The sequence below is a fragment of the Heptranchias perlo genome, chromosome 18, assembly GCF_035084215.1.
Source record: "Heptranchias perlo isolate sHepPer1 chromosome 18, sHepPer1.hap1, whole genome shotgun sequence".
Lineage (NCBI taxonomy): Eukaryota > Metazoa > Chordata > Chondrichthyes > Hexanchiformes > Hexanchidae > Heptranchias > Heptranchias perlo.
Window position 1 is genome coordinate 1752243 of NC_090342.1, and position 13975 is coordinate 1766217.

Here is a 13975-nt window from a genome sequence, read left to right on the forward strand (position 1 = left end):
GAAGGAGGGAAGGAGGGAAGAAAGGGTTAACGTTACTGGAAGGGTCTCCGCCCACCATCATCACCAAAAGTCCATTAACCAACCGTTCATCACGTGCCTGCCTGTGGGATCATGCTGTGCACAACGTGCCTGCAGTGTTTGCCTACATAACAACAGTCTGCACATCAAAGTAAATCATAGAACGACATAGAATCTACAGCACAGAAATTGTCCATTCGACCCAGCTGGTCTCTGCCGGTGTTTATGCTTCACATGAGCCTCCTCCCACTTTAATAACTCTTCCCACCCTGCATCCGCATCCCTCTATTCCCTTCTCCCTCGTGAATGTGCTGTTCGTGAATGGCTTTGGGACGTTTCCATGACGCTGAATAAGGCGTTGTCCATTTATTTCTCTAGTGTGATTACATAAAATCGCATTCTTACAAAATAATTATATTAGGCGCAGCTCTTATGGCCACACATTTCAGAGGCTGGTTTAGATTTACAGTGTATTTAGTTAGTTGCTGCTGTTCTGTTGAACTTTACGCTGCACCAAACCTGTACTTTATTTGGGAGTAGTTGATGCTGTAACCTGGCATAAAGTGAACTCATGCAATCAATGCCTTTCACCTACATGCATACAAACATTCACCCAAAGGTTAATCTCATTCAGGGGCAGCACTGATCCCCCCATCGAGAGATTATAACAGACCTTCAGACTTGACCTACTTGACTCTAATAGGACTAGTACCTTTGTTGTTACACTGCTGAATTACCAAGTCAAAGACAAGATCCTGTGGGCAGCTAGAGTAAAAGGCTCATGACAAACAGATCATAAGTAGACTGAGAACCCAGCCTCCCAGGAAATAGCCAGCACTCTCACCTCAGGGTCAGAAGGTCATGGGATCAAAACTCACTCCAGGACATGAGCACATAGGCTGGTACTTCAGTGCAGTACCGAGGGAGCTCTGCATTGGTGGGGGTGCCACCTTTCCAATATGTTAAACTGAGGGCCCGTCTGCCTGTTCAGGTGAACACTAAAGATCCCTTGACACTGGAGGAGGAGAGTTGGGAGTCCTGCAGTGCTTTGACCAACATTGCCCCCTCAACTCTCACCACCAAAACTAGATAAACTGGTCATTTATCTCATTACATAAATGATTTTGACTCGGGAATCAGAAGTACAATTTCAAAATTTGTGGGTGACACCAAATTGAGGGGTATAGTTAAAACTGAGGAGGAACTGCGACAAATTACAGGAAGACATTAATAAACATGCAGAATGGGCGTGTAATTGGCAGATGAATTTCAATATAGACAAGTGTGAAGTGGTGCATTTTGGTAGAAAGAATAAGGAGACCACATACTCCTTGGGAAATGAGACTCTAAATGGGGTAGAGAAGCAGAGGGATCTGGAGGTAAAACGCTTTTACAACCTTCCGGACTCAAATTGATTTAAATAACTTCAGATCGTATCCACTGCTCCCATTTTTTCGGACAGCAGGTGATAGTAATGGTTCTGATGTTGCCATTTACAACTAATCTAGACCTATCTTTTGTCTCGTAACTTGTCCCATTACCACCCTCCTTATCTTGCACCATCATCCCTATTGTCATTTAATCAATCTTGCCCTCTACCCCATCACAGAGTTCCCGTTTGTTCTTTCCTCTCCTCCCCTCCCCCCTCCCCCCCTTTCCCTGGCTCTGTACTTGTTTAAAAACTTTAACATCTTCCAGTTGTGACGAAGGGCCTTCGACCTGAAATATTAACTCTGTTTCTCTCTCCGCAGTTGCTGAGCTTTTCCAGCATTTTCTGGTTTTATTTGAGGTTATGTTAAACTTGTATTGAACCTTGGTTAGACCACACTTGGAGTACTGTGAACAGTTCTGGTCTCCATATACCTTGGTTAGATCACACTTGGAGCACTGTGAACAGTTCTGGTCTCCAGATTACAAAAGGATGTAGAGGCACTGGAGACAGTGCAAAAAAGATTTAGAAGGATGATACCAGAACTGAGAGGTTATACCTATCAGGAAAGATTGAACAGGCTGGGGCTCTTTTCTCGAGAAATGAGAAGACTGAAGGGTGACCTGATAGAGGGGATTAAGATTATGAAAGAGTTTGATAGGGTAGACGTAGAGAAGATGTTTCCACTTGCGGGGGAGACCAGAACTAGCGGCCATAAATATAAAATAGTCACTGATAAATCCAATAGGGAATTCAGGAGAAACTTCTTTACCCAGAGAGTGGTGAGAATGTGGAACTCGCTCCCACAAGGAGTAATTGAGGCGAATAGAATAGATGCATTTAAGGGGAAGTTAGAGAAACACATGAGGGAGAAAGGAATAGAAGGATATGCTGATAGGGTGAGATGGAGTAGGGAGGGAGGAGTCTTGTGTGGAGCAGTTGGGCCTAATGGCCTGTTTCTGTGCTGTATATTCTATGTAATTCTATGCAAAGCAAATTGTTTGTTATAGCTGATTCCAGCCCTAAAGCCTGTGAATGTTGTTAGTTTCTGACCTCATGCTGAAGAGCAATTAACTTCTGACCTCACCTAGTGTTTACTTAACAGCAATTTCACTTTATGGCGCCAAGTGGATACAGCTTCACCTTAGAAGTAGAATAATACACGATATATTGCTCTGTCTTTATAAAACACCATATCATCCAACTTAGTGTGAGGAACCACGGAGAAGAGCCAGTATTGGCGGGAAGGTGTAATTACAGTGTGCCAAGTTTACATAGGCAGTTTGTATTTTAAATTTAGACATAGGAAATTATAATGCAAATATAAAAATAAGAACTAGAGTATACAACTTGAAAATGGCGACTGAATATTTGCACGTGCTGGCACAATTATCTTCCTGCCTCCCGTCCCCCACCACTCCGCCCAACTCTGCTCTCCCTAAAGTCTACACTCGGTCTTGACTCCGCATGAGCAATGCCATGGGAGATTGATATCTATATATTATATTATACGGATCTGAGTGTTGGAACATGAGAAAAGTTTAAGAGCAAAAGATGCTAACAGCAGAGGTGAGTTGGTTGAGAGGAATACTGGGAGTCTCCAGGATGCAAAGGATCAAGAATGATGTAATAAGAACATGGTTTGGACAAGAAACAACAGATTATGGAGATTATACTTATGGCCCTGCACACAGAGGGACTCGGAACAAGAGGCTGAAGAAGACCAAGGAAGCATTGGATAGACAATCTCAAGAGTGTCTTATCAGAGAAAGGGATACAGATGAATGAAGTGGCCAGGTTCATTCAGAACCCACAACAGAGGTCATTTAAGAGGGTGCCGCTGTTAAGTAAATCCTATGTGAGTTTGTACAGATGCCAATTAAGAGACACACTGAAGGGGATTTTATGTTCCTAGAGAGTTCCTTTGTTTATACTTTTCTTCAAAGGATGACATAGGAAGTTGAGTGTGACTCTTAACGTGTGATAGAAAGGTATGACTGAGAAGAAATTTGGGGTAGTTTGCAGTAAACCTTGCATTTGATGGTGTAATGTCGCAAGTGGTGCAGGAGGTGAATGTTGGAGAATCACCCTCGGATGTAAATGGCCCACCAGCACAGGAATGGTAACAATAAACAAATAGACAACTAACAGAAAATAGTGTTGAGAATCAAGCCGATAGTTGGTTCTACGATCATGGAGATGTTTGGCAGGAGTATGGGAAGACAGAATTACATAGAATGTATAGCACAGAATCAGGCCATTCGGCCCAACTGGTCTATCCCGGTGTTTATGCTCCACACGAGCCTCCTCCCTCCCTACTTTATCTCACCCTATCAGCATATCCTTCTATTCCTTTCTCCCTCATGTGTTTATCTAACTTCTCCTTAAATGTATCTATGCTATTCGCCTCAACTGCTCCTTGTGGTAGCGAGTTCCACATTCTAACCACTCTCTGGGTAAAGAAGTTTCTCCTGAATTCCCTATTGGATTTATTAGTGACTATCTTATATTTATGGCCCCTAGTTCTGGTCTCCCCCACAAGTGGAAACATCTTCTCTACGTCTACCCTATCAAACCCTTTCATAATCTTAAAAACCTCTATCGGTTCACCTGTCAATCTTTTTTCCAGAGAAAAGAGTCCCAGCCTGCTCAATCTTTCCTGATAAATATAACCTCTTAGTTCTCGTATCATCCTAGTAAATCTTTTTTACACCTTCTCCAGTACCTCTATATCCTTTCTATAATATGGAGATCAGAACTGTTCACAGTGCTCCAAGTTTGGCCTAACCAAGATTCTATACAAGTTTAATATAATCTCTCTAATTTTCAATTCTATTCCTTTAGAAATGAACCCCAGTGCTTGGTTTGCTTTTTTATGGCCTTATTAACCTGCGTCGCTACTTTTAGTGATTTGTGTATCTGTACCCCCAGATCCCTCTGCTCTTGTACCCCATTTAGACTCTTATTATCCAAGCAGTGTGTGGCCTCCTTATTCTTCCTACCAAAATGCACCACCTCACACATCTATATTCATTTGCCAATTACACGCCCATTCTGCAAGCTTATTAGTGTCTTCCTGTATTTTGATGCATTATTCCTTTGTATTAACTACACCCCCCAATTTGGTGTCATCTGCAAATTTTGAAATTGTACTTCTGATTCCCGAGTCCAAATCATTGATGTAAATTGTGAACAACAGTGGTCCCAGCACCGATCCTTGTGGAACACCACATCCCACTTTATGCCAGTCTGATTAACTACCTGTGACCCCTACTTGGTTTTCTGCTTTGTAACCAGCTTGCTATCCATTCTGCTACCTGTCCCCTGACTCCACATGCTCTGACCTTACTCATGAGTCTACAATGTCGTACCTTATCGAATTCCATTTTGAAAATCCAAATATATTACATCAACTGCATTACCCTTGTCTACTCTTTCTGTTACTTCTTCAAAGAATTCAATAAGGTTGGCCAAGCATGACCTTCCCTTCTGAAATCCGTGCTGACTATTCTTTATTATATTTTTGGTTTCTAGATGTCTTTCCATTACATCTTTGAGTAAAGATTCCATTATCTTTTCTACCACCGACGTTAAGCTAATTGGTCTATAGATCCCTGGACTGGTTCCATCTCCCTTTTTAAATGTAGGAATCACATTTGCTGTCCGCCAGTCCTCTGGCACTATTCCCAATGATTTCTAATGATTTTTTACATATATCTAATAGTGCCTCTGCCTAACTTCTTTTAATATTCACGGATGCAATCCATCCAGACCAGGGGTTTTATCCTCTCTAAGTTTGATTCATTTATTAATTATCTCCACCCTTTCTATCTTAAATGTCTTTATATCTTTTTTGATCTCTTCTAGTGTCCTGCCCATCATGTTAGTCTCCCTGGTAAATACTGAGGCAAAGTAATTATTTAATATTCTTGCCATTTCACTGTCATTACCTGTGAGTTTATCATGTGTATCCCTTAGTGGCCCTATCACTATCCTGATTTTTCTTTTGTTATTTATGTGTCTGTAGAATACTTTACGATTTCTTTTTATATTCCTTGATAATTTAATCTCGTAGTTTCTCTTTGTCTTCATTGAAGAGAAGCTGATTACTTCATTAATCCAAAAGTCTGCATTATAACGGGAGGGGTAGTGATCAAATTGTCCCATTCCTGTTCTATATTTTCTTACTTTCCCAGCAACGGTGTCAAATGGTTGTTAGATTACACAACAGATTCTGTTTCTGACACTCACATTAAATACCATCAGCTGTAACTCCAACACAAGCTTTTATTGTTATAAACGTAAATCAGCAAGTTTAAATCATGTCAATAAAACTCACTTGTACCACTTTACAAAATTCATTCAGCATTTATTACAATTATAATATCTACAAGCAATTTTTGTTCAGTAGTTATCCTAAAATATTAACTTAACTCAATAGTTGCACGCTTGCCTTTAAGTCAGAAGGTCGTGGATTCAAGCTCTGCTCCAAGAATATTTTTTTTTATTCGTTCATGGGAAGTGGGCGTCGCTGGCGAGGCCGGCATTTATTGCCCATCCCTAATTGCCCTTGAGAAGATGGTGGTGAGCCGCCTTCTTGAACCGCTGCAGTCCGTGTGGTGACGGTTCTCCCACAGTGCTGTTAGGAAGGGAGTTTCAGGATTTTGACCCAGCGACGATGAAGGAACGGCGATATATTTCCAAGTCGGGATGGTGTGTGACTTGGAGGGGAACGTGCAGGTGGTGTTGTTCCCATGTGCCTGCTGCTTTTGTCCTTGTAGGTGGTAGGGATCACGGGTTTGGGAGGTGCTGTTGAAGAAGCCTTGGCGAGTTGCTGCAGTGCATCCTGTGGATGGTGCACACTGCAGCCACTGTGCGCCGGTGGTGAAGGGAGTGAATGTTTAGGGTGGTGGATGGGGTGGCAATCAAGCGGGCTGCTTTGAGCTGGATGGTGTCGAGCTTCTTGAGTGTTGTTGGAGCTGCACTCATCCAGGCAAGTGGAGAGTATTCCATCACACTCCTGACTTGTGCCTTGTAGATGGTGGAAAGGCTTTGGGGGTTCAGGGGGTGTCACTCGCCGCAGAATACCCAGCCTCTGACCTGCTCTTGTAGCCACAGTATTTATATGGCTGGTCCAGTTAAGTTTCTGGTCAATGGTGACCCCCAGGATGTTGATGGTGGGGGATTCGGTGATGGTAATGCTGTTGAATGTCAAGGGGAGGTGGTTAGGCTCTCTCTTGTTGGAGATGGTCATTGCCTGGCACTTGTCTGGCGCGAATGTTACTTGTCACTTATCAGCCCAAACCTGGATGTTGTCCAGGTCTTGCTGCATGCGGGCACGGACTGCTTCATTATCTGAGGGGTTGCGAATGGAACTGAACACTGTGCAATCATCAGCGAACATCCCCATTTCTGACCTTATGATGGAGGGAAGGTCATTGATGAAGCAGCTGAAGATGGTTGGGCCTAGGACACTGCCCTGAGAAACTCCTGCAGCAATATCCTGGGGCTGAGATGATTGGCCTCCAACAACCACTACCATCTTCCTTTGTGCTAGGTATGACTCCAGCCACTGGAGAGTTTTCCCCTGATTCCCATTGACTTCAATTTTACTAGGGCTCCTTAGTGCCACACTCGGTCAAATGCTGCCTTGATGTCAAGGGCAGTCACTCTCACCTCACCTCTGGAATTCAGCTCTTTTGTCCATGTTTGGACCAAGGCTGTAATGAGGTCTGGAGCCGAGTGGTCCTGGTGGAACCCAAACTGAGCATTGGTGAGCAGGTTATTGGTGAGTAAGTGCCGCTTGACAGCACTGTCGACGACACCTTCCATCACTTTGCTGATGATTGAGAGTAGACTGATGGGGCGGTAATTGGCCGGATTGGTTTTTTCCTGCTTTTTGTGGGCAGGACATACCTGGGGCAATTTTCCACATTGTCGGGTCGATGCCAGTGTTGTAGCTATACTGGAACAGCTTGGCTAGAGGAGCATCTAGTTCTGGAGCACAAGTCTTCAGCACTACAGCACAAAATCCAGGCTAACACTCTAGTGCAGTACTGAGGGAGTGCTGCACTGTCGGAGGGTCAGTACTGAGGGAGTGCTGCACTGTCGGAGGGTCAGTACTGAGGGAGTGCTGCACTGTCGGAGGGTCAGTACTGAGGGAGTGCTGCACTGTCGGAGGGTCAGTACTGAGGGAGTGCTGCACTGTCGGAGGGTCAGTACTGAGGGAGCGCTGCACTGTCAGAGGGTCAGTACTGAGGGAGTGCTGCACTGTCGGAGGGTCAGTACTGAGGGAGTGCTGCACTGTCGGAGGGTCAGTACTGAGGGAGTGCTGCACTGTCGGAGGGCCAGTACTGAGGGAGCGCCGCACTGTCGGAGGGGCAGTACCGAGGGAGTGCTGCACTGTCGGAGGGCCAGTACTGAGGGAGTGCCGCACTGTCGGAGGGCCAGTACTGAGGGAGCGCCGCACTGTCGGAGGTTCAGTACTGAGGGAGTGCTGCACTGTCGGAGGTTCAGTACTGAGGGAGTGCTGCAATGTTGGAGGGTCAGTACTGAGGGAGTGCTGCACTGTCGGAGGTTCAGTACTGAGGGAGTGCTGCACTGTCGGAGGTTCAGTACTGAGGGAGTGCTGCAATGTTGGAGGGTCAGTACTGAGGGAGTGCTGCACTGTCGGAGGGTCAGTACTGAGGGAGTGCTGCACTGTCGGAGGGCCAGTACTGAGGGAGCGCCGCACTGTCGGAGGGGCAGTACCGAGGGAGTGCTGCACTGTCGGAGGGCCAGTACTGAGGGAGTGCCGCACTGTCGGAGGGCCAGTACTGAGGGAGCGCCGCACTGTCGGAGGTTCAGTACTGAGGGAGTGCTGCACTGTCGGAGGTTCAGTACTGAGGGAGTGCTGCAATGTTGGAGGGTCAGTACTGAGGGAGTGCTGCACTGTCGGAGGTTCAGTACTGAGGGAGTGCTGCACTGTCGGAGGGTCAGTACTGAGGGAGTGCTGCACTGTCGGAGGTTCAGTACTGAGGGAGTGCTGCAATGTCGGAGGTGTTGAATTTCAGATAAGACATTAAACCGAGGTCCCATCTGCCTGTTCAGGTGGATGTGAAAGATCCCATAGCCACTATTTGATGAAGAGCCAGGAGTTCTCCCCGGTTTCCCAGGCAACATTCATCGCTTAACCAACATCACAGAAAACACTCATCTCATCGCAGTTTGTGGGAACTTGTAATTTGCAATTTGGCTGCTGTGTTTCCCCACATAACAAAAGTGACAACACTTCAAAAGCACTTCATTGGCTGATAAATGCAGTGCGGATGCCCTGAAGATGTGAAAGGTGATATATAGACGCAAGTTCTCATTTTTAGCATCAAGATTGACATTTAAATGCAGTACTGAGGGAGTGTTGCACTGTCGGAGGGTCAGTACTGAGGGAGTGTTGCACTGTCGGAGGGTCAGTACTGAGGGAGTGTTGCACTGTCGGAGGGTCAGTACTGAGGGAGCGTCGCACTGTCGGAGGGTCAGTACTGAGGGAGTGTTGCACTGTCGGAGGGTCAGTACTGAGGGAGCGCTGCACTGTCGGAGGGTCAGTACTGAGGGAGCGTCGCACTGTCGGAGGGTCAGTACTGAGGGAGTGTTGCACTGTCGGAGGGTCAGTACTGAGGGAGTGTTGCACTGTCGGAGGGTCAGTACTGAGGGAGTGTTGCACTGTCGGAGGGTCAGTACTGAGGGAGCGCTGCACTGTCGGAGGGTCAGTACTGAGGGAGCGCCACACTGTCGGAGGGTCAGTACTGAGGGAGTGTTGCACTGTCGGAGGGTCAGTACTGAGGGAGCGCCGCACTGTCGGAGGGTCAGTACTGAGGGAGCGTTGCACTGTCGGAGGGTCAGTACTGAGGGAGCGCTGCACGGTCGGAGGGTCGGTACTGAGGGAGCGCCGCACTGTCGGAGGGTCAGTACTGAGGGAGCGCTGCACTGTCGGAGGGTCAGTACTGAGGGAGCGCTGCACTGTCGGAGGGTCAGTACTGAGGGAGCGCCGCACTGTCGGAGGGTCAGTACTGAGGGAGCGCTGCACTGTCGGAGGGTCGGTACTGAGGGAGCGCTGCACTGTCGGAGGGTCGGTACTGAGGGAGCGCTGCACTGTCGGAGGGTCAGTACTGAGGGAGCGTTGCACTGTCGGAGGGTCAGTACTGAGGGAGCGCTGCACTGTCGGAGGGTCAGTACTGAGGGAGTTGTCAAGTTTCAGATGAGAAGTTAAACTGAGGTCCATCATCCTGTTCAGTTGGATGTATAAGATTCCATGGCACTATTGGGCAGAAGAGCAGGAAATCCTGTCAGTGCCCACTGTCAGGACCAACATTTCCCCCTCAACCAAAACAGATAAACTGATTATTCAATTCATTTTTTGTTTGTGGACCCCTGCTGTACACAGATTGGCTATTATATTTACCTACATTAAAACAGTGACTACACTTCAAAAGAAGCAATTTGTAGATTGAGCTTGGAATGTTCTGAGCAAGTAAAAAGTGCTGTGTAAATGCAAATTGTTTTTTCATTCTGTTAAATCAGTAAAATAATGCGAATCCACTTTCATTGTAATTAAAAGTGAAATGTCCAATGATTTATATTGTATTGTGGAAAAATTTAAATGACTCACCACAGCAACCATTTAGAACAGCGTTTTTAAGAATTGAAACACAATGAAATATGTAACTTTTTAAAACAAAAATCCGTTTGTGAAATAGAAATGTTCACTTCTCAGGGATTCAGTTAATCCGAACAAATTGTACAATCCAGTGTTAAATTCATTGGCGACTGAGCAATCTGCTCAATCATTCTGTTCCTTTCTGTGAACAAACAAAGCACACAGTCACACTGGGAAATAGGCAAATGAATTACTCCAGTTTCTCAGCTGATCATCCCTGTAACATCTTCTAAAGTAATGACGTAATGTGGCACCCATAAATCCTGTGAGCAAGTACAAACCACACAGCTGTTACTTCTCTGTACCTTCCAATGGGTAAAGGAGTGAGCTGTTAATTATTTTACAAGATTAATTACAGACAGATGAACTACATCATATATCCCTTTCCTACGATGCTGGGTATTTTACCTCCATTATTCCAAACCTCCCAGGTTTCGCTTTTATGTTTTTCTTTTCTGCTTCGCATTCCAAAATGTCCAAAAATACAATCCAAAAATAACGGGGCCAAAATTCCAATCCAGTTCTGAATCCACCGCTGGCACATGTGCCAGAGGGGGCTGTAAAACGTGAATCGAGTTCTGCAAAGAGTTCACCCCATCTGGAGGAGGCTGGAAAATTCCTCTGGTGGGGGGGCAGGGGGCTGTGGGCAGACCCTCCGTCCGTCCGTCTGCACCCACCCCCCTCCATCAACATTGAGGGGAGATCCAGGGTTTCACCAGGAAATTCCACCCACTCCGCCTCCTGATAGACCCAGTGGATCAGCAGGCGTACATTCCATAACTCCAAAGACCCCAAGATGCAGGAGGGAGCAGACACTCAGCCCCGTAGGGGATCGATTTCCTTTCAGAGACACCCCAACAGTTCCTTAGGGAGCTGTAGAATATGACTGCTCCGTGTGGGGGGAGGCTGAAGTGTCAGCCTCGGCTCAGTGATATCACTCAGGTTTTGGACGCTATATAAAAGTATGATCTTTCTTCCTCTTTCTATGTGGAACGGGATCCATGAGCCGACTGGGAGTCCTGCTCCACTGCACTTCCTCCAGCACAGCAGGTCTCCCAGAATTCCAGGCCCGATGTTTCCATCTATCTCTTAATCTACAGTCGTAGGATTATAGGCATCATTCAGTACAGAAGGACACCATTTGGTCCATTGCTCTTCACTGAAGCTCTCTGCTCCAGTCCCATTTCCCTGTCCCTTCCCCAAATCCTTTTATATGCTTCCTTTTTCAAATTCTCATCCAATTCCCTCTTAAATGATGCCTTAGTCCCTGCTTCAATAGCCCCATGTGGTAAAATATATTCCTTGATCTAATAACCCTCCGTGTGGGAACATTCCTTCAAACTTCTCCCTTCATACTTCCTGATGATAATCCTTACTCTGTGCCCCGTGTTAATGATTCACCAACCAATGGAAACAGTCACTATCTACCCTCTTAAAACCTTTCATCATTTTGAATGCCTCTGTTAGATTTCCCCTCCCTTAACCTCCTTTGTTCCAATGATAAAAGTCTCCAATGTTTTGAGCCTTTCTTTCTAACTATAATCTCTCACTCCCTGGCTTCATTCTAGTAAAATTTTACATTACTCTTTCCACGGCTCTAATTTTTTACGCAGTGAGTTGTTCTGATCTGGAATGCGCTGCCTGAAAGGGCGGTGGAAGCAGATTCAATAATAACTTTCAAAAGGGAATTGGATAAATACTTGAAGGGGAAAAATTTACAGGGGCTATGGGGAAAGAGCAGGGGAATGGGACTAATTGGATAGCTCTTACAAAGAGCCGGCACAGGGACGATGGACTGAATGGCCTCCTTTTTGCTGTATCGTTCTATGATTCTAGGTCCCAGAGGTGAAAAACTAGTGTCCATCCCATTGCATCATTCAATATCCCAAAAATACCTATTTCAAATAATCCATAAACACTTCATTTGTTTTTGAAGCTCCCATTTACGAACATAGGAATTGCTGGATGTAAAAAGAGCAAGATCCATCTAGTTCACCTTCTACCATCATAGTCACATGATACAACGATATTGGAGTTGTTGACTAATCATAGCAGTCGATCTCTATTAATTAGTCTACACCAGATCCAGACATTGAGTGTACTCAAGACTGAGATCGATGGATTTTTGGACTCTAAGGGAATCAAGGGATATGGGGATCTTATTGAATGGCGGAGCAGGCTCGAGGGGCCGAATGGCCGACTCCTGCTCCTATTTCTTATGTCCTTATGACATGAGGTGAGGAAACCCCCAATGGGGGAGAGCTTTGGGAACCAGAGGTCCAAAGTCACCTGTTCCTCCCAACCTGTTACACTCACCACATTTCAAGTCTCAAATTGCTCATTATTGTATCCCAAAATATTTGTCTTTCTGAAGTAATTCTTTTAAAGTAATGGGAAATGTAACTTAATACTTGTGTATGTGACATTTCATTTACAATATACACCCAAAATCCACACTGAATCTTAAAGCCTTTTGACAGACTTATCATAGAATCATAGAATGATACAGCACAGAAAGAGGCCATTCGACCCATCCTGCCTATCCGACTCTTTGAAAGAGCTGTCCAATTAGTCCCACACCCCTTCTCTTTCCCCATAGCCCTGCAATTTTTTCCTTTTCAAGTTTCTATCTAATTCCCCTTTGAAAGTCATTATTGAATCTGCTTCCACTGCCCTTTCAGGCAGCGCATTCCAGATCAGAACAACTCACTGCATGAAATAATTTCTGCTCATCTTCCCCCTGGATGTTTTTGCCATTTATCTTAAATCTGTGAACTTTGGTTACCGACCCTCCTGCTAGTGGAAATAGTGTCTCCTTATTTACTCTATCAAAACCCTTCATGATTTTGAACACCTCTATTAAATCTCCCTTTAATCTTCTCTACTCTAAGAAGAACAATCCCAGCTTCTCCAGTCTCTCCACATAACTGAAGTCCCTCATCCCTGGAACCATTCTAGTAAATCTCCTCTGCACCCTCTCCAAGGCCTTGAAATCTTCCTAAAGTGCGGTGCCCAGAATTGGACACAATCCTCCAGCTGAGGCCTAACCAGAGATTTATAAAGATTTACCATCATTTATATTTTACTGGTTATTTAAAACTTAGTTTCATGGTCATCATGTGGTCATGTTGAATATTTATGACAAAATACAAGGAACAAGATTTGAACTAAATATTCTATAAATAGTAACACTTTATCAAGCAATTTTACTGTGTACAAATATTAATCGGAAAACTCAGCAGAAATGTAGTGCTATTGATAAATAACCACTGTGGGGCAGAATAGCTTTAAATATAGAATTAGGAGATCGTTTCTGAGAACATTGTAAATGCTTCAGGAACATTTGGTAGAAATAGTGGGAAGAATGCTTCCCGCTGTCAAGACCCTCCCTCTAGGGCGTGTTTCTGGGGGACTGTAAAGGGGGGAATTTGATGTGGATCATGATCCCTTCTTTCCAGCGGTGCTGGAACCTTCCGGCCACTAACCGCACAGACGAGGGAATTTCTGCCCGGGTGCAGCTCGAGTCTTTGCAGTGATGCCAGGTACATAGATTATTTATCCTGGCACGGAAAGCACTTGCTTCATTCCGCCAAAGGGAGAATGGAAGAAACGTCACCATGGGCTGAAATGGTGAAGAGCAGTTAACTGAAGAGCTTGGCTCAAGCCGCAAAATACTTTTCACTGTTGCTGCTAATTGATGGAAACCGATTCAATTCAAGCATTGAAAGAAATTGAAGCCACTTATTCATCTGGAAACACCACTTTCAGTTTTAGACAAGAAAATAAAAACGTACAGCTTTTAAAGCCCCTGTGTTCGCCTGATACTTAGAACGGTT